General features: G+C 44.8%; 1 protein-coding gene and 1 pseudogene across 1 annotated transcript in view; both read left to right on the plus strand.

Moving 5' to 3' along the window:
• MYO1D (myosin ID) overlaps nucleotides 1–20,681 on the plus strand; it is a 327,233-nt gene that overhangs the window by 11,990 nt on the left and 294,562 nt on the right. The window lies entirely within an intron of this gene.
• The window catches only part of LOC118633987, a 55,761-nt pseudogene continuing 44,020 nt past the window's right edge, over nucleotides 8,941–20,681 (plus strand).

Below are 20,681 nucleotides of genomic sequence, written 5' to 3' on the forward strand. Positions count from 1 at the left end.
AATCAAACCGGAGACCTTTTGGTGCACGGGTCGGTGCTCAACCACTGAGCCACACTGGCCGGGCTAAACAATTTAATGTTGTAAAGCACATAGGTGGCTTTCTGTTGTCTCTCTCAGCACACCTCTCTGTGAATTCTCTCTCCTCTCTTCGTTTACAAATCTGATCTGCTCCGGGATGAGCTCATAGAGGGAGCATGAAGAAGGAGAGGGTGTGTTCTGAGGGAGACGGAGGAGTTGTTTTGGGTGTGTAGGTCGTGGTTCAGAAGTTTTGCAATGTCTGTTTTTTATCTTTTCTGCTCAGAGGTATTTTTTGATTGTTTTGATGTGTTTGGCTAGAAAGGCATGTTGGCCGAAGCAGAGTTCTGAGTAGGTAAGGTGCTACTCTAAAACGTATTGCTGCCCTTGGTATTTGAATTATTGGTGTGGTTGGAACGAACCAAAGCATGCCGAGCGGATTTTTCCACACCGTGCGCACATTATGATGGCTTGTTGGTGTGCAGTGGCAGCTGCTCTTGGCAGAAGCCCCTCCTGTTTGCATCCTGCCTCTTAGGTTCCCGTGTTATCTGCACCTTGACTGGACAGGAACCTCCTCTTTAACTTCTTGATTTATCCTAGGCTGAGGGTTCTCAGATTTGCTGTTGTATCAGAATTACCCAGCTGTAAAAATATACAGATTCCCTGGACTCTAGCTCTGGAGATTCTGATGGACGAAAGCCTCATCAATGCCCAGGTGGTTCTCTGATGCAGCCAGGAGCCACCACGCTAGGCTAATGGTGTTTCACTACACACGTGTGTTCTGTTAAAGCTAAATGGGGTGTGACACTAATGTGAGCGGGCTGGTGTGTTAACAAATGTGTCACAACTTACTCAAGTCATCAGCGTTCTTAGTTCTGTTATGATTATTAAATCAATTTACTTATTGTACAGTCCCGCTTTTATCTTCACCATACAACATGTTTTCTGTGCTTTCGACCTTTGGTTACACTTGTGCCCTTTTAGCATACTTGATACTATTTCCTTTTCCCCCCATTATTTTAAAATTAATTTTTTATTGAATTTCTTGGGTGACATTGATTAATAAAACTTTGTAGGTTTCAGGGGTACAACTCTGTGATCCATCATCTGTATATTGTATTGTGCAGTGTACTTTATATTATTTGTCACCAGATTTCTCCACTCAAAAAGGTATCATCATCCTTGTTAATACTTTAATATATTTCCTTACAATCTTTTGTACATATATAACTGTATATAGATAGATTTTTTTTTAATCCTCACCTGAGGAAATTTTTCCATTTATCTACAGAAAGAGTGGGAGGGAGACAGAGAGAGGGAGATAAAGAGAGAAATATTGATGCTGCAGAGACACATCGAGTGACTGCCACCCGCACAACCCAGACCAGGGCCCGGGACTGAACCGCAACTGAGGTACGTGCCCTTGACGGGAATTGAACCCGTGACTCTCTGGTCTGTGGGCTGATGCCCTAACCGCTGAGCCAAACTGGCCAGGGCATAACTGTATATATTTTAAAATTTGGAATCTTCCTGCTTATACAAGATATAATTTTGTAAACAGTTTTCTCATATAACACAGTTCTTAAGCATTTTTCTATGTCATTAAGTTGCCTTTGAAAGTGTGATGCCAACCATGTCTTCATTCTTTTCTGGGGACGCAGGGACAACCCAAACAGACATGGTTTCTGCTCCCATTGAGCTGATGGACCACCTGGGGAGACATGCAAACCTGGTATACAATGAAAGAATAGTTACAAGTAGTAACAAGTGTGTAAAGGAAAGAGCAGTGTTCCTCGTCAGGGGAACGGCCGCAGAATGCATTTTATGAGGAAGTTGGCTTTAAGACGAGAAGGTTGGCCCTGGCCGGTTTGGCTCAGCGGTTAGAGCGTCGGCCTGCGGTCCAGAGAGACCCGGGTTCGGTTCCCGCTAAGGGCGCGCACCTCGGTTGCAGTTTGTCCCTGGCCCTGGTTGGTCGTGCGGGTGGCAGCCACTCGATGTGTCCCTTCACGTCGATGTTTCTCTCTCTCTCTTCCTCTCTCTCCCTCCCACTCTACCTGAGCAAGAAATGGGAGAAATGTCCTCGGGTGAGGATTAAAAAAAAAAGATTAGAAGGTTGAGCAATCGAGGGGTGAGTGGGAGGGATCAGATAGGAAAGGGTGGCACAGGCCAGGCAGGATCACGAGAGAGGGAGGGAGGAGTGAGATGCTGACAGACAGATGGGTGCTTGGTATGTTTCAGAAACTGCAGGGCCTCCACTGAGGCTGGATTCTCCAGGCAGAGCGGGGCAGGTGATGGTGGAGCACTAGTCGGGGGCAGCTTTGTAAAGGGCCTTGGGAAATGAAGGATTGATTCGGACTTTAAGTACCCTGGGAAGTGATCAAAGGGACTACACACACGTCTTGCAATCACTTCAGGGTGAGAGCATACTTTTAAGTATCTGGGGTTCCTCTCACTTAGCTGCCAGAATTCCCCAGGTCGGTGGTGGCTGTTCGAAGTGTTTGTTTTTGTCAAGTTGGTGAATGGAGTGTGGACTTGGCAGTTACTTTCTACACTTTTCCTTTAGCGATAGTGTACACGAATGAAGAGTCCTGTCTTGATCTGTAGCATAGCAAAGCTGTTTCTTGGAGTAGGCAGCCCAAGAGCAGTGTTTTGTTGATTTGAAATAAGTCAATCTCTATAACAACTAATAGACTTCCCCTGATTTTGGGGGGCTTTTTTTTGGGGGGGGGGTCTGATTTTATGCCTCAAGCAATAAAAGAATTCTGAGTCATAAATTCTCTAATGAAGTCTCTGACTTATAGAATGTTAATGCCAGAAAGGGACCTTGAAGTTATCTCACTGATGTACAAATGCATAAAGTTAGGGACACAGTAAGTGGTTTGTCCAGGATTCTTCACTAGTGGCACAGTTATTACTGCAGCAAAAATCTCCTGTATCCTAGCTCCATATTTATTCTTCTCCTTTTCCTCTCTTCTTAGCTGTATTGCTTTGCAACCAAGTAGCAATTCTGTAACTTCCTTTCTTATTCCCCACTCAAAACAAACTTACTTAAACTGGCAATGTAAACAAATAAATCTCTAGTTCTCTACTGAGCGGCAACAATATAAGATCAAGTAACATTGTAGGAGTGCCAGAGATTAGGATTTTAGTAGATTATAGTAGGCATCAGCCTCGCCTCTATCAAAAATTCAGTCTTCTTATACCTCCCCTGGAGGGGTGCATAGTTCCCATTCTACCTGTATCCATTAGAATGCTGTTGGCGGCAACTTAAAGACACCTGACCAAACAAAAAGCAAACATATTATCTCTCACAACCAGAAGTCTGGTGGTAAGAGCAGCTTTGGCCAGTCCTTAAGTGTTCTGGCTCCACTGGTCTGTGATGATTATCTCAGCCCTGCCCTTGTGCTGGTTTCGTCCTCAGGCTAATGGGAGGTAGTCAAAGTGGTTCTGTGGTTCTGTGCATCCCTTCCAAACACAGTAACCTCCTGAGGAAGGAGAGGGAACCACCTGCTTGTCTTGTGCTTTTTTCTTAGGAAGCCCCTGGAAGACTTCCTCACATTTCATTGGTCAGCATTTGGTCACGTGCAAATGACTAAACCCTGGCTCCCAGGAATGTGGTGGTCATGGTTGTTTTGGAATAGTCAGGAGCTGAGGATGGAGGTCACTTTTCCGAAGCACATGACTGTGTGGAAGGGAGTCAGTAGACAACCTGAACAAAGCCTGATTCTTTTAGGGAGGGATGAATTTTAGGGCCAGAATATTAGAGTACCAGATATACATAATTATAGATATATAAAGTTATATTGTAGAGTGCCATGTATATTTAAAATTTTAAATAGTAATGTTTATATATATTTAAAATTACACACACACACACGCACACATACATTTTTGAAACAATCCTTGTAGACAGAATGGTGTTCATTCTGAAAAGAAGGCTCAGTGTGATTGGGGCACTTGAAATTATGTCACTTAAGGATGACTGGAGCCCTAGCCGGTTTGGCGCAGTGGTTAAAGTGTCGGCCTGAGGACCAAAGAGTCGCGGGATTGATTCCAGTCAAGGGCACGTGCCTCGGTTGCAGTTCGATACCGGGCCCTGGTTGGGTTGTGCAGGAGGCAGCCAATCAATGTGTCTCTCTCATGTCGACGTTTCTCTCTGTATATATCTCTTTCCCTCCCTCCCACTCTGTCTGAAAATCAGTGGAAAAAATATCCTCAGATAAGGACTTAAAAAAAAAAAAAAGAATGACTGGAGGGACAAGTCATAGGACGTGAAAACTCTGAAGTGTTTTCCAGTGCCACCAAGAATTCTCTAAATCTAGTGGACACCAGCTGTTTCTTACAAATTTAATGTGCACAATTCTGGTGTTATCCACATGGAGATAGTGTCAGATCCCACAGGTCAAGGGCTCAGTCCCACAATTCTGCCCTCTACGTCAGACACCAGTCGCAAGTGCTTCTCACCCGCCAGCTATAAACTAGAGGTTCCCATGACCCTTCCTCAGGTTTGATCAATTTGCTAGAGTGGCCCACAGATAAAAAACATTTTCTTATGTTGGCCACTTTATTACAAAGAGTGTCATAGAGGGTCCAGATGAACAGCCAGGTCTGAAGCAATAATGTAGGCGGAGCTTCTGTCCATCCACATTGTGGAATATTGTAAATCACACTGAAAGAAAAAGGTTCCATAGGTTTGTCATGATATAGGATATAGTTAATGAAATAGTTTGTAAATAGGGAGGTGAGTGACATCTCTTTGTGCTTTAAGACAAAAAATAAAACAAAACCAAGATGATCCAGGGGCATCGTGCCGTGTCAGAAAGCAAGAAAGTCCGCAAAGAATAGAGGAAAATGTATAGAAGGTACGGACAGCTTGAAGGAGCTCCCACTCGCTACCTCTGGGTCCGTCTGAGTATCAGATTGAAGTGGGTAACCACGAGTCCATACTTCCATACTCACTAGTTTATAAGTAAAAAACTTGAAATTTGGTGAGGAGTGAGGTATTTACTTAGTATCTGCCCACAAAATGCTCATCAATTAATATCAATGGGGGAAAAACAAGGAATATTGTTGCAGTGGAGAAGACAGGCAGGCACTACCTCAAGAAGTGATCAGAAGGAGCCCAATCAATCCTGGGAGAATCAGAACACCTGCCATGTGCACAGAGGCGGTGAGAACACAGCATCACTTCTGTGACATTCCCGCTAAAGGTGCATAACCTGATCTAATCAGGAAACACCTGGCCAATTCACAGCGCAGGACAGTCCACCACATAATTTTCAGAAGTGTCGAGTTCATGGAAATCGAGGGAAGATTGAGGATGTCTTCTAGAATGAGATTAGAGACACAAGGAAAGGGAAAGCATGGTTCTGACCTGGATTCTTTGGCTATCAAGGATGTTACGGAGACTGGAGTTTGAATGGGGTTTGCGAAGTCATTGTTAGTAAATGTATCAGCTGCTAGTTTCCTAATGTGATGATTGTGTGGTGGTTGTGAAGGAGTATGGTATTGTTGTAGGAGGTACAAATGGGGGTAGGGCTTCAGGTCGGCAAGTTACCACTCTTAGGAAGAGAAGGTACTTGCAGCTTTTGTTGTAAGTTTGAGATTGCTTTAAAAACAAAGTAGCTGCCTGGGTGGAATGGCTCACTGGTTGAGCATTGACCCATGCACCAGGAGGTCACCGGTTTGATTCCCGGTCAGGGCACATGCCCAGGTTGTGGGCCAGATCCCCAGTGGGGTGCAGGCAGGAGGCAGCCAGTCGATGTTCTCTCTCATACATGTTTCTATCTCTCCCTCTCCCTTCCTCTCTCTCTGAAAAGTCAATAAAGAAAAAATAATTTTTTTATATAAATAATGTAAACAAAGCAGCTGCCACCTAGACATCAAATGGGTTCCCCAAGGACGCAGTGAGCTGCTGGTCATGGGGATTTATTGCAACAGAATTTGAACGTTCACTCGCTGAACAGGTGTTCTTTCTCAGGAGGTTCCTGGGAGACGTGTTGTAAAGGGATGTAGTGCATCTGGGAGACTGGTCTCTGAGTCCCAGCCTCTCACCTGCTGGCTATCTGCATACACATTCTAAGGGAGTAGTTGAGTGTATTAAATGATGTTTATGCCTTCAGCTTTAACAGATCAGAGGAGATTGAGCTCTCTCAGTCGTCAATGGGTGTTACTTAAAACTGTTCACTGGAGACTGTATACGAAGAACTGTATATAACTCCCTATAAGAAGTTAATGATATATGTAATTGAGTAAATAAAAAAAAAGGGCATTGACAAAGTATGGGCCCCCCCCAATGGAGTAGCATGTAACACATGCCAGGCCGTTAGTACCAGTGCTGTACAGTTCAGACCAGAAGGGTGTTTCCGTGGGCGTCAGTGACCGAGCGAGGCCTTTCACAGGTCTAGTATTGGGCGGGGTGTCGGAGACGAGTAAGACGTAGGTGTGCGTGAAGTAAGGGTGGCGGGGAGGACAGTCCGTGCTCGGTGCCTCTGTGATGGCAGGATGTGCTCAGGGACAGTGAGAAGCCGAGTCAGCAGGTTTGGAGGTTCCTGTCGGAGAGCTCGCTCTCAAGGGTGTATGGCCAGGGAGATAGGACTGTGTCCACAAAAGGGAAAGTGGGGAGCTGGCTGACGATCGAAGCAGCCACCAGCCATCAGGCACTGTGTTCGCTTGGTTCTTAATCATCAAGCCCCTTCATTCATTCATCTCTTCGAATCTATTCACGCTTCCAAGATGGTGTCATCCTCATTACATGGACGTGGAACATGTGTTCAGAGAGAGAGAAAGACTTCCTCAGAGTCACACACGTAGCTAATTAAAAGGCAGTTTGCATTTGAGACCAGATTGGTGTGACTTCAAAGCCCATAGCTACTACCCTGGCTTACACCTGGAGGAAGTTGGGGGGCAGTGATGTAGACGGGGGGCGCTGACTGTGCAGACGTTGGGGAAAGGAGAACGTGTGTCAGCACATCCCTCATGCTGGGATTGAGGGCCCGTGGGGTGTGCTGTGAGACATAGATGACCAGAAAAGAGCTTTGAGTCTGGGAAAAGCCCCAGGGACCGAACCCCGAAGAACGCCCGTAGTTAAGGGACCGTCAGAAGAAGCACGCCAGCGGGTTCATGGCGAGGAGCATCCGGAGAGGTTGGAAGCAAACAGGAGAGTGTGATATCGCAGGGGTCAAAAGAGAAGTGTGGTTGGCGGAGTGGAGCACTACAGAGAGGGCAGGGAAGGTGAGGTGAGGACGTGTCCACCCAGGCAGCATCGCGGAGGGCGCGGGTGACCACCGAGAGTGGCTCTTGTTGCGTGGGGCGGGCGAAGAGCCGGAGGCGGTGCCGAGGCTTGCCGGAGGTTTGCTCCGAAGGGGAGGGGAGAAGGTCATAGCTAGAGGAGGGTGTAGGTGGAGATCTGTTTTCCTGTTACGTGTAAGTCTGGGGAGTTGAGTGTGAGTAAATGATGATGGGAAGGAGGCAGGGTGGAGAAGTTTGAGAGAAGAGAGGGTCTAATGCCAGAGGTGAGACCCTCGACGGAGATGGGATGCCCTGGAATCGGGCAGCAGTGGTGAGCGGGTGGGGAGGAATGGAGGTGCCTATGCCTGCAGTCTGAACTGCCTCTCTGTCACACGCCCCCCAAAAGTTCCTGTGGGTCTGAGGAAGGTGGCTTCACTAACCACCTGAGCTGCATGGCCCTCGCTGTTTCCAAAAACCATCACCCGTGAATAGCATCTGCATGCACATTCTCATTGATGGCAACTAAGATATATTCTATTTAAAGCGGCTCAGTTCAGTGCTGTCTTTATAATGCTGTTTGTTCTGAAATATCCTCCTTACTAGTGGGCGTAAAAGGAGAACAAGGGAATGAGAATGAAGACACTCTCAGGAATGGAAGCCAGCCCTGCAGCTGACTGTGGCTGGGCCAACGAGGCTTGGTGCCTCAGGCTCATTCACAGAAGTCTGCGCCACACTCTTCTGAGCTGGTGTGTTTGCAACGTGTGTTGTCTACTCTGCTGTGGCCTCTTGTTTGGTTATTTAGTTTGGGTACTGAAGAACTGTTTTGATCTGTAATAGTTGACAAAACATTTTTGACTGAATGATAGGAAGCATGCCAAAAAAAAAAAAAAAAGACTGCTAGACTTGCAATGAAGACGTAAAGAGTACTAGTTGTTAAAATGCAGTAAGGAGCCCTGGCCGGTTTTGCTCAGCGGTTGGAGCATCGGCCCGCCGACCAAAGAGTCGCGGCTTTGATTCCGGTCAAGGGTGGATACCTTGGTTGTGGTTGGCGTGAGAGGCAACCAGTCGTGTCTCTCTCACATCGATACTTCATTCCTCTCTTTCTCCCTCCCTACCTTTCTCCCTCTCTATCTGAAGATAAATGGAAAAATATCCTCGGGTGAGGATTTAAAAAAAAAAATGCAATAAGGAATAAGAGCCCAAACTTGGGAAGAATGTCAGTAGTGGGACAGAAAAGTAAATTGTGCTGTTCATACAATAGAATAACTAGATAACAGAAATGAATGAACTCCAGCTACGTGTGTCAACATGAATTAATCTCACGATCATAACACTGAGCAGAAGAAGGGAGATGCAAAGCAATACCTACGCTCTGCGTCCGTCTATATAAATGAGAGAACAAGCAACATGAATCTGGTGTTAGAGGTCAGGATAATGTTAATTTCAGAGAGGAGGGAGGGGGGCAGCGAAGAGGAGGAGGCCAAAGGAGGGCTTCTGGGGCCGCTGGTAGAAATCTTGGCATAGGAATGTCACACAGGTGTGTTCACTTTGGTACCTCATCAGCTTCTCTATGTGTACGTCATGCTTCAGTAGAATGTGTTTTAAAATAAAAAGGACAGAGGCAGTCCAGGTTCAAGGAGCCACGAGGCACGCCGTGGCCCTCGGCACCCAGCATGCGCCCGCCCCGCTGCCGTGATGCTCAGGAGGAAGGTCCGCTCCGCCGAGGGAGCGGGGAAGAAGGAGCCCATGAGGAGGTCAGCGAGGTTGTCAGCCAAACCCGCTCCTGCAAAAGTGGAAACGAAGCCCAAAAAGGCAGCGGGAAAGGATGAATCTGCAGACAGAAAAATGCAGATGAAAGGGCACAGAGGGAAAGCAGGCCGAAGTGGCTGACCAGGAACCGAAAGGAGAGCTACCCACGGAAAACCGAGCAACGAAAAACGGGGAGCCCAGCCTCGGGTGAAGCGGGAGAGAAAGAAGCCAGGTCTGATGAATGTCGTATACCACATCTCCGGTGGGCTGTCTCCCTTCTGGTACAATCCAGAGGAGTATTTTTATCAACCATTGTTTTTGTAAATGCAAGCTTTTTAGTTACTCTAGAAACATTTTTAAGAAGGAGGGAATTCAGCCCTGGCCGGTTTGGCTCAGCAGTTAGAGCGTCGGCTCGTGGACCAGAGAGTCCCGGGTTCGGTTCCTGCTAAGGCATGTACCTTGGTTGTGGTTGGTCCCCAGCCCTGGTTGGGGTTGTTTGGGTGGCAACCACTTGATGTGTCTCTCTCACGTCGATGTTTCTGTCTGTCTTCCTCTCTGCCTCCCACTCTATCTGAAGATAAGTGCAAAAATGTCCTTGAGTGAAGATTTTTAATAAAAAGGGAATTCCACCACTTCCCATTTTTTAAAGTGTAAATGCTTTAAGAGGTGAAATCATTTGCTGGTTGTTTATATTTTATTTGTTGCTACAACCAGAAAATAGTGGGATATTGAATACAGGAGGCTTCGGTTGTCTTGCTGTCAGCTTAGCATCCATAGATGGGGGTAGTTTTTATGTCCTGTAATACAACACATGCTAAATGGCAACTTGGAGTCTGTCGTGCATTTAACGTGTCTTGCATGTTTTAAATTACTTCTATTCCCATGTTTTTGGTATAAATGTTTCCTAAAGAAAAGCACTCCTTGATCTCGGCTCTCCCTGTCCGAAGTCCTGCACTCTGTAACACCTTTGGTGTGGCAGTCCAGTTTTTCTAGCAACTTTGTTAATGTACTGGGGAAGATTGAAACTTTAACCCTGTAGCATGTATGATACTAAATTGCGAATTAGTGCGACTTTGATGTAACAGTGTGTCAACATTTGAAGATACTGGTACTTGATACTCTATTAAGGAAAATTAGCCTCCAAATCTCAAGCTGGAAAGTCACTGGAATAGCAGTTTAGAAAAGAATCAAAACTACATGGCTTCACGTTTTGGGTTCATATGTTAAGACTTGTGTACAAATTGAAATGTCTGTGTACTTATCTTCAAAACAAACAATAAAGTCTCAATTATGAAAGAAGAGTAAATACATAAATAAAATAAAAAAGACAGCAAGAAGCCTTCAGAGAAATGATTGAGGAAGCAGTAGAAAAATCAGCAAGCAATTAAGAATTGATGGAAGTCTTTTGACCTTGGGAATGCCGTCATGAACCTTATTGCAGCCAATAAGAGTTAATCAACAATTCTGTTACTACCTGCTGAAGGTATGTCATTACTTCAGCGGATCTGCAGAGACTAGAAGAGCAACTGCCAATTATAGAATGTGTGTGGGGGGCTACATTTGCACACACATACATACACACTTGTGCATCATGCATTGGTATCTCATAGTTACCACAATACAGCAACTCAGTACAGTGTGTGGATTCAGGCAGGGCACTCCTACCCAGCAAGGTACCCCAATTCCCTACCTCCAATTCCTGTGCTCTGTAGCTATGGTTACAGACTTTATTGTGCCTATTCAACCTTTACCCTATATTTATGACTTCTCTTCACATTACTTTCTGATTTCATTCTTGAGTCTCAGATGCCTTCAAGACTTGCACATTTATGGGGTGTTTTTAATCCCAGGTTCTGCTTAACTGGCTCAGTTGGTTTGTGTGTAGGAAGTGCAAACTAATTCTGATATTAGTTTGTCAAATAAAATTAAATCTGTCACCACCGCACAAAGTATATAGCGTATCCCAAAGTGAAGCAAAAATTATTTTGGGGTAATTTGTTGTTTGCTGTTGGCTTCATCAAGGGTTTTCTCCTTTAGGCCAGAAGAAACTGAAGTTGATTTCCTTAGTTGAACTTTCCTTAGAAAGTTCTTCACATTCGGGTTTATGTCAGGTGGAAGTTTGCCTTTTTTTTTTTTTTAAGGAAGGTGACTCACTTGTGAGGAATTTTAAATAGTTAAGCAAGGAAGAGATCTGGTTTTCAAAGTTTTATAAGTTTTCAATAGTCCCTACTCTGTCAGGATTCAATTTTGTCTCTTCATAACCCCTTATGAGTTAGATTCTCATGATAATTCTGATTAAGAAATGAAAATTCTCATGCATTTGGAATGAATGGAAAAGAAACTCTGTATTAGGTGAAAATTAGATTTTATTTTTCCTTAGTTTAGACTGATTCCAGTAGTTGACACTGCTAGTAAAAAGAGTGTGTGACTTTTTTCTCTTTTTTAAGGAACCACGGTCATTTTTTCCTGTAGTTGAAATTGGTGGCTAGGAAAGGTGACTTCGAAACACGTGCCTCACAGAGAGAGAAACGCGGGGGGGAAATTCTTACGGACTAAGTTGAAACTCGCATATTTTCAGCATCACTGCAAAATAACTACGTAAACTGAAGGCAGATGCCGCACTTCATCATGTTGAACTTATTGTTTCAATAATTTATTGGGTAAATTTACCATCTTGTACATATTCATTCTTAGAGCATTGGTTCAGTTGTGTGAAAAAACAAACAAACCATAACTATTGAATTCATCCTGTACTTTGTTTGTGAACTCAACCATTTATTCATTTAAACATTTCATACATTTAGTAATTCACCAGCTGTATGCTCTGTTTAGGGGAGGAACAGACTCCAATCTGTGCCCACATTTAACCTAAATCTGGAGGAAAAGACAGACATAGGCCTAATTACAGCAGCATGGTCCGTGCTGTGACAGAGATCCGGATGGCATGCTGCCGTAACTCGGAGGAGGACGCATCTAACTGTTGGGGTGCAGGGGCAAAGGGAACTTTCCGGGGGAAACACCGGAGTAAGGAGGAATAGTTAAGTTTACAAGTGGACGTGGAGGAAATAAGTTCACCAAGTCCCATGCTCAGGATGTTTTATTTCATTATATGGTGCTAGGAACCCACTGAAGGATTTCAAATGGGGGAATGATCAGATTTTACATTTCAGAAAAATGCCTGTGTTATGATGACCAAAATATACAGGGTGGGGCAGAAGTAGGTTTACAGTTGTGAGTATGCGATACACGGAGTTTATTCTTCTGTTATTATCTATTAATCATTGGATTACTTTGCATCCAAACACCTGTAAACTACGACTGCCCTACTCCATATTAGCACGTGGCAGAAGCTGGCGGTAGAAAGACCGCTAGGAAATGACTGAAAGCTACAGTGACACTGCTGAGGCAGTGGGAGGGAGGGAGGGGCAGGGCTTTCGTATCTGTTGACGAGGTAGACCTCACTGCCCTTGGTATTTGGTTGGATATCAGTGGAGCAAGGGTCTAGTCTGACTCGCCTGATTACCCAAAGTAGGAATTTGGGGCTGTTGGTGCTGTTTAGCGAGACGAGAGGATGGGGTATTTGGAGCGTGGGGTGGAAAGTAAGGCAGGTCAGCCGCCACCTCAAGGCTGTGGCTCTGTGATCCATCACACGGAACTGTCGTGAGGCCGCGCGGAAGCGCCGTCCGGAAGCTCAGAAGAGGGCCGTGCATGAGGGACAGCGGCGTCAGGGTCGTCGGTCCATGATGAGACTTGATGCTGCCGGAGTGCGTGAGGTTAGAGAATGTGTAGTGAGAAGTGGAGGTGAACACCGCCTTTCAAAACGAGTTTGGGCCCCGCGTGGGATTTGTTTCTCGTACATGCGTTCTTTTCTCTCTCCCCGTGTGTAAATGATCTCGTGGAAAACTTGGAAAGTACAGGAATATATAAAGACTATATGATTCACCCATAATTCAGTTCTCATTTTCTAAGGAAAGCACTGTTAACATTTGGAATATTTCCTTTCAGATTTTTTCGTATGCATAGACATTCTTTTTTTTTACCCTCACCCGAGGATATTTTTTCATTTGTCATCAGATAGAGTGAGAGGGAGGGAGAGAGAGAAAGAGAAACATCAATATGAGAGAGACCCATGAACTGGCTGCCCTCCCCCCCAGGACCCGACCAGGGCCGGGGACAAACCGCAACCAAGGTACCTGCCCTTGACCAGAATCAAACCTGAGACTCATTGATCCATGGGCGATGCTCTAACCGCTGAGCCAAACCAGCCAGAGCCGCATGGACTTTCCACACAGTTTAGATACCACTGTATAGACAGTTTTGCATCAGATTTTTTTCCATTTCACATTAGTTCAAGCATAGTGTCTTATTACAATTACAAATAACATTGCCTTTAACATTTCTGGGCGAGGGCTATTTCCTTTATTTATGATTCCACTGTTTTCTTAACGTGGATCCTAGAGGTGTAGGATGACTTGGTTAAAAGATACGAACCGATGTAAAGCGTTACATTTTATGAAGTGTTTTTCAAACGGTGGTTTTGAAATTTCTGCTCCCACAGACAGCCCTAACACCTAGGTGTTTTATTGGAGGAAGAGTCCATACAGAAATGGATGAACCGGAAAGTAATGGTATGAGAGAAAACAGGAGAGGGTTTTTGGAAGACGGCTTCAGCAGCAGTGGATGCTGTGGAGAGGCCACATCAGCCGCGGGGGGACGAATCCAGTGGATTGGTGACTGGAGGAGTTGGATAGGGCAGGTGTTCGCTGGGTTACAGGGAGCTAATGGATGGAGTGGGCGTGGTTTGTTCCAGAATCATAGCTGTGAAGGGCAGGAAGGAGGGCTTATTAGGTAGAGGGGCTGCAGATTTGATGCAAGGTGTTATGTCATTTGTTTTCAAAGATGTGTGAGGCAACACCCTGGTCAGTGTGGCTCATTGGTTAGAGTGTTGGCTCACACACCAAAGGGTCTCAGATTCGATTCCTGGTCAAGGACAAGTACGTGCGTTGCAGGTTCAATTCCTGGCCCTGGTTGGGGGCATGTCTCTCTCACATCAATGTTTCTCTCTTTCTCTCTCTCTTCCTTCTCCCCCTCCCTTCCACTCTCTCTAAAACTTAATGGGAAAAAATGTCCTTGGGTGAGGATTAAAAAAAATTTTTTAAGAACAGATGGGTAAGGCAAGACATGGGCATATTTGTGGGGATTGGAGATGTTGGAGGAAGTGAGAAGAGGGGCCCCGAGCTCTAGGCCACCTCTTCTGGGGCAGGAGGAAGGGTGCTCAGCGTGGGAGTGGGTGTAGGTAGGCTGGTAGAAAGTCGGAATTGCTCCTAACAGATCTTCTTTTTCTCTGAAATAGAAGGCAAAACGTTGGTTGAGAGTGAAGGGAGTGGTAAGACAGCTTGAGGTGTAGGGAAGAGGGTTACCTTCTGATGCCGTGATGGTCACGGCCGCTGTTTAAGGACAACGAGGAAGATCACCAAACAGCCTCCAAGGGTCTCCTGAGGTTGAAAAGCACAAATTTGTAGTTTCCCACCTGTCAATCTGGGAGATTTCTCTGGCAGCACTCCACGGCCCAGGTGCAGGGGGAAAGCAAAATAATCAGTTGGTCATCTGAAAAAAATTTTTTCCTTACAAGTACACTTAAATAACTTTAAGTACAGGGAAGTTTTGTCTCCCTTAAAGGAGCAAAAAGAAACAGCTTTGGACTCCCATGTAATCTGGTGATCAAACTGTGTTGAGACCACTACACTACTCTCTGCTGTTTGACTTCACTAATGCTTGTAGTTACGTTTTAGAGAAGTTGGTAATAAAAAAAAAAAAAGGAGAAAAAAAAGTTGGTAAAAGAAAAGGTGGTATAGATAGATCTTTTTTTTCTTTATTGATTTTTAGAGGGGAAAGGAGAGGGAGAGAGAGACAGAAACATTGATGAGAGACAACATCGATTGGTCACCTCCTGCATGTGTCCCCCCCCCCCCCCCCCCAGGGATTGGACCCACAACCTGGGCATGTACCCTGACCGGGAATCAAACCGGCCACCTCTTGGTGCATGGGTTGATGCTCAGCCACTGAGCCACACTGGCCGGGCGGTGTAGACAGATCTTAAGAAACAGGGTATATAGGGTTGAGTTAGAGGAAAGCAAAAAAAAAGGCAGCATCACTGTTATTGGAGGTGTACTAATAATCGGGTCAGTGAAGTTTATGGAAACAAGGAAGAAAAAGCAATAGAGCATGTACAAAAGCCATCCCATTTTTGTGCTGCCCAGACATTTAACATGAAGACGGCTTCAGAAAAACATGAGTACAATTTTGTTCCCAAGAAAATGGCCGCGTTCTTTGATAGTGTCGCCGTACGCATGGTAAGAGAGCAATAACTGCGTGATGCGTGAGGAATGGACAGTGGTCCCTTTAATCGCCAGTGGATGATTATTTATAAGAAAAGTTCACATAGTTTGATTCTGTCTTAAAATATTATAAAGAAATATTTTCTTTATCCAACGTACTATTATTTTTGCCTCTGACGTGGTTTTGAGTGACATCAGTTTTCAATGGATTTGTAAACAACCCTTCTTGGGTACAGTAGCTATTAAATTGGTTTGAAAGCTGCCTGACAATGATGAAAAAAATATATATTATTTCCCAAAGGATTGCAGTAAGACGGATGATTTGTCATGCCAGTGGAAGGCCAGTTTTTACCACAAAAATTTCCCGGTAACCTTTCATGATTGGAAACATATTACTTGCTATTCAAAAACACAGGCAAATTAGTGAGGAGAGTTTCTAAAATAAGCCCAAGGGTTAGACATGTAATTTGCGGATGACATGTCATGATAGTAAAGTGTATTTCCTTCGGTGTCTTGTTTTAAACCGTAGAAAGCACATGAAACGCCACAGTTCAGGCTTCAAACATGTTTTTACAGCTGTAAGATGAGCACACGATTTTTAAGGGACTGCGTGTCCCGAGTATATATGTGTTACTACCTAATGGGTACTTCCAGCAATGCATTTCCTTCTTACTTTGTAACAGATGTTCATATGACTTCGGTACATGGGACTGGGAGGGAACTTGGCATTGTCTTTGAAATGGTCATCTAGGAGCTCCTCTATTCCAGGCTCTTCCCTGCAGTGGTTCCCAGCCTTCCTGATGCCGCGACCCTTTAATACAGCTCCTCTTGTGGTGGTGACCCCCAACCATAAAATTATTTTCGTTGCTGCTTCATAACTGTGATTTTGCTACTGATCTGTCTTAGGCGACCCCCGTGAAAGGGCATTCGACCCCCAGGTTCCGAACCGCTGCCTTAGAGCATATTTTTATGGAATACATCTGGCATTTGGGACTTCTGTGCTGCGTTAGCCCGGCGACCTAGGTACAGAAAAGGCATGGGAGACTGTGGCTAGGTAGCACTGCGGCCGGTAGTTCAGGCTGCTGGGCGTCACTGACTGATACCACGTGAAACAGAGTGTGCTCTGTGGGGAGTGAGTCAGCTCTAAATCCAGCATGACTGTCAAGGGGCTGACAACAGAGGACCGTGGCTCCTCAGACCGGAGACCTCTGCTACATCCAGAGCAGTCCGTCTCCTCGATCCCTCTGAGATAGGGCTTCATGTTTTCGTAGAGAAATGTAAAGAGACAGATGAGTTAACTTTTTACTTGGATGCAATTTAACATTTGTAAGAAGTTACAAGATTCCCCATATACCTGTCACTCAGATTCACCAATAGCTTGGCATTTGCTCTGTCCCCTCCCCCTCTAATATTTGAGACTAGACTGCAGACATCAAGCCCTTTGACCCTTCATGCATCAGTGTGCTCTTCCTAAGAACATGGAGAGCCTCTTTTTTTTTTTAAATCCTCACCCAAGGATATTGTTCCACTTTATCATCAAATAGAGTGGGAGGGAAGGAGAGAGAGAGACACACACACATCGATTGGTTGCCTCCTGCACGACCCCGACCAGGGCTTCGGACGAACCGCAACTGAGGTACATGCCCTTGACTGGAATCAAACCTGAGACTCATTGGTCCGCGAGCCAATACTCTGGGCCAAACTGGCCAGGGCACAAGGAGGACCTCTTACATGACCACAGTACAGATATCAGAAGCAGGAAACTTTACATCGGATTAGACCATAGTCTTGTACCAAAGTCCATATTTAGATTTTGCCAATTGCCTCCAATAATGTCTTTTATAGCCATGTTTTTCCTGGCCCAGGATTCGTATCCTATCTCTTTCATCTCATTTAGTCTTAAACAGATGAACTGTCGTAAGTGCAGTGGAAGGAGGCACATTTTTTTCACTGCATGTTTCCATTGCATGCATATCCATTTCAGCATCTTTTCTGAAGCAGAGTGACAGATTTTATATAGAAGGTATCATGTAGGAAATACTTGAACTTCATGGCTTCTCAGTCGCTGCCTTTTGCAGCAGATGAGTTACTTTCTGTACAAGCAATAGTTTTTACTAAGTCTTGCTATATAGGGACTGTTGTGTGCTGAGTACAATATCAAGCTTTCTTTTGTTCACGCCTGTCTCTTTAGCATGTGATATCGGCTGTTTCATCCCATTGGAACATTTGGTGTCAGTTCTGATGAGAGGGTTCCAAAATGCGTCCTGTAGCTTATCTTTAGCTGAGGGAAGATGACAAGTGGCCACCGTCCTTTTCCTGAAGCCCAGCAGTTCACTGTCTTTTCTCTGGGTTCTGATTATTCTCTGGAGTGTGGGAACACAGCAGTATGTGCTTGTGCTTTCAGAAGCACTCCTGACCTTCCCCACGCGGGCCCCAGTGAAAACTGCACGACGGTTTGCTTGACTGCCGTTTCATTCTGTAAAAGTGGAGCCGTGTTGCGAGTCTGCCTCCCGCTCATTCCCACGAGACAGGAGGATGCCCAAGTTGAGATTTCTCTTAATAGACTCAGCGCCTGAATGGACTCAAATAACCAAGAAATTCAGCCCAGTGAAAGGGTTATTTTAATGTTATGATTCTGCAAAAATGATAATTACATTACCATCGAATCTCTGTATTCTGTCTCAATTATTGAAATTTTTATGTTTGGCTGCAAAAGGATATATTGTTCTTCCCAAAGTTTACCTAAGAATGTGCTAACTGAATATTTATCTTGTCGGTCTGTTTTCCTTTTTATTTCATGAATTGAGAATTTTTGATAGTATTCATACATGTAATTAACAGCTTTCTTCACTGTCACCATTTTAATTTACTTTTGCAAAAATGTATTTCTATTTCAGGTAGAATTTCAACACATGAAGCACAAGATTAGATATTGCACACCAAGATAGATCTAGGTACTTACCTATGGATGACCTGTGTTAGTAACCCTGAATGGCACACCCTGTCCCTATTTGCTGATCCGCTCTGCTGACGAGCTGTGAGTGTAAAGTAATGTGTGATCACATTGTGTACTTGCACTCTTTGGGTGACGCCTGAGGTGACACTGACCTGGGTCTGCTGTTCAGCTTTTCAGAGGTGAGGACCGAAGCCACATGACGCTGTCACCCTGTCAGCTACCTTCTCATCTTGTTTTATGAAGCCCAAGTTTCACTGCAGGCCAGTCCCTGGATGTGAGGCAGCCCAGCAGCGTGGAGCAAGGGAAGAACTCACGTCCCAGTTCATTACAGAAGAAGAGGGTAGACGGGCCGGGGCCCAATCCCCGAGCTCCCTCCGCCGCCCTGCAGCCCCTCGGCCCCTCTCCTGCTACCCGGTGTCTTTACACCAACCACCTTTCAGTCACCCTAGTTCAGCAGTTTTTCCCTATAGTTTTTCAAAGATTCATGTCTTCTAGAGGAAGATCATCCAATAATAGTTTCCTTTCTTTCAAAGGGCAAAGCAGAGGTGTAGAGAGCCACCACATGAGTGGAAAATGTTATTAAAATGGAAATCACACCACTTCTGTGCTGGTGGAAATATTCTATATCTGCCACTGTCCAATATAGTAGCCACTAACCACATGTGGCCTTTGAGCCCACATGTGACGCGTGCAACTGAGGAACTGAACTTTAAATTTCACATCATTTTAATTAAATTAAAATAGCCAGATGTGGTTAGTGTCTACATGTCACCTTGTGCAAGCCAACACTAACAGTCACCCATCTGAGGCCCCAGACACATCCCCCACCTCTCCTGACTCAGGCTACTTATCTTAAAAATGAGGATTATACGTCCCCTGCCTTTTACATAGACTCAAGAACCAAATAACTGTGTAGATGTAAAAGCTCTTTGAAAACCGTAGGTTGAACGTACGAAATGGCACTGTCGATATCATGGTACCCTGTTTCTTTTCATAGCAGAGCTGGAAGCAGCCACTTTTTGTGGATTATCTCGGTCCTATTTTTTCTCTTGTTCTGCTGATTATTTCTTTTAGTGGGAATAAACCTAGTCTATTGCGTAAATGGGGAGAGAAAGCAAAATTAAAATAATAGGGTAAATAGAAAGAGGAAGTAAGATTAAAACAATTCATTGTTGAACCTGTAATTAGCTCTGAAAAAAGTTTCAAAGTGAAAATTGAAGACAGATTTTTTTTTAGAATGAGAATTTTTAAAAAATATTATACGGTCCTTTTTTTTTTTTTTTTTTCACCTGAGGACATTTTTCCATTTTTTGTTCAGATAGAGTGGGAGGGAGGGAGAGAGAGAGAAACATCGCCGTGAAAGGGACACATCGAGTGGCTGCCACCCACACGACCCAACCAGGGCTGGGGACAAACTGCAACCGAGGTACGTGCCCTTAGCGGGAACCGAACCCCGGTCTCTCTGAACCGCAGGCCAACACTCTACCCGCTGAGCCAAACTGGCCAAGGCGGTCCTTATTTTTTTAAAAAAGGAATCATGAGAGAAAGTAACAAAGAAGAGCCCTGGCCAATTGCTCAGTGGTTAGAGCATCGGCCTGCAGACCAAAGAGTCCCGGGTTCAATTCTGAACAGGGGCATGTACCTCAGTTGCTGCTCTTCCCCGGCCCCTGTTGGGGTCATGCGGGTGGCAACCAATCGATGTGGCTCTCTCACAATGATGTTTCTCTCTGTCTCTCTCTCCCCCCTCCCACTCTGTCTGAAGATAAAATGTAAAAATATCCTCGGGTAGGGATTAAAAAAAAAAAAAATGAAAGTTACAAAGAGAAAAGTAAAAAACACACAAAAATCTCACCCCCCAGAATAGCCATTTTCAGTGTTTTGGTGTAGCCTTCCAGGTTTGCTTTCCTTTTATATGTGTAACTTTTTTTAAAAAGACACAAACCTGCCCTGGCCGGTTTGGCTCAGCGGTTAGAGCGTCGGCCTCTGGTCCTGAGAGACCCGGGTTCGGTTCCCGCTAAGGGCATGTACCTTGGTTGCAGTTTGTCCCCAGCCCTGGTCGGTTGTGTGGGTGGCAGCCACTCGATGTGTTCCTTTCACATCGATGTTTCTCTCTCTCTCTCTGTTCCTCTCTCTCCCTCCCGCTCTACCTGAACAAAAAGTGGAAAAATGTCCTCAGGTGAGGATAAAAAAATAAAAAAATAAAAAAATAAAAAATAAAAAGACACAAACCTGGGAACCTGCTGCTTTGGCCTGCATTTGTTACTTAAAAGCGTATCATTGATATTTTTACATGTCAGTAGATATACACCTACTTGAAAACATCTGCAGGTTTCTAATTACGAACATAGTAACAAGGTTATTCAAAGTTAAAAATTCAAGCACTGCATAAATAT

Source organism: Molossus molossus, unplaced genomic scaffold, assembly GCF_014108415.1.
Source record: "Molossus molossus isolate mMolMol1 unplaced genomic scaffold, mMolMol1.p scaffold_m16_p_19, whole genome shotgun sequence".
Taxonomy (NCBI): Eukaryota; Metazoa; Chordata; class Mammalia; order Chiroptera; family Molossidae; genus Molossus; species Molossus molossus.